This window comes from Corvus brachyrhynchos, unplaced genomic scaffold, assembly GCF_000691975.1.
Source record: "Corvus brachyrhynchos isolate BGI_N302 unplaced genomic scaffold, ASM69197v1 scaffold166, whole genome shotgun sequence".
NCBI lineage: Eukaryota > Metazoa > Chordata > Aves > Passeriformes > Corvidae > Corvus > Corvus brachyrhynchos.
The window spans coordinates 236,540-237,241 of NW_008239671.1; the positions used below are offsets into that span (position 1 = coordinate 236,540).

General features: G+C 65.1%; 1 long non-coding RNA gene across 1 annotated transcript; it reads left to right on the forward strand.

Annotated features, from left to right (window-relative positions):
* Positions 1 to 346, forward strand: LOC108448661. Its single transcript, XR_001864623.1, has 2 exons — positions 1 to 70; positions 291 to 346. It is a non-coding gene; the product is annotated as an uncharacterized LOC108448661 (long non-coding RNA).
* The last annotated feature ends 356 nt before the right edge of the window (positions 347 to 702 follow it).

The window sequence follows — 702 nt, forward strand, 5'->3', positions numbered from 1 at the left end:
AGGAGCGGCTGCGGGCGGCGGAGCGGGAGCGGCGGCTGCAGGAGCGGGAGCGGCTCATCGAGGAGCGCCGGTGAGGGGCAACACTGGGCTCCATCCCTCTCCCAGCCCCGTGTCTCCATCCATGTCCCCATCCCCGTGTCCCATCCTCATCCCTGTGTCCCATCCCCATGTCTCCATCCCCGTGTCCCCATTCCCATACCCCACTGGTGTTTCCCATCTGTGTGCCATGTCCCATCCTCGTGTCCCATCCCTATAATCCCTCCCTGACGCCCGAACTCCTGGCCCCGCAGGCAGGAGCAGGCGCGGCTGGACGCGGAGGAGCGGAGGAAGGAGCAGGAGCGATGGGTGAGCGGGAAGGGGGCTGGAACGGGGAGGGTCTCAGGGGGAAAAAGGGAGGGATCTAGGGAGGGGGGAGGGGGCGGGATCTGGGACATCCATCCCGGGTGGTCCAGGAGTTCCATCCTGAGATGATCCAGGGGGTTCATCCCAGGGGATCCAGGGGTTCTAGGGGTCTATCCTGGGGGATCTGAAGGGGTTCATCCCAGGGAATCTGGGATGTCCATCCTGAGGGATCGAGCGGGTCCATCGCAAGGAATACAGGAGGTTTATTTCAGGGGGATCCGGGGTGGGGGGGTCTCACCTGGGGAGATGCGAGGGCTCCATCCTGGGGGATCCATGTTTCCCATCGCCTCCGTGTCCCGC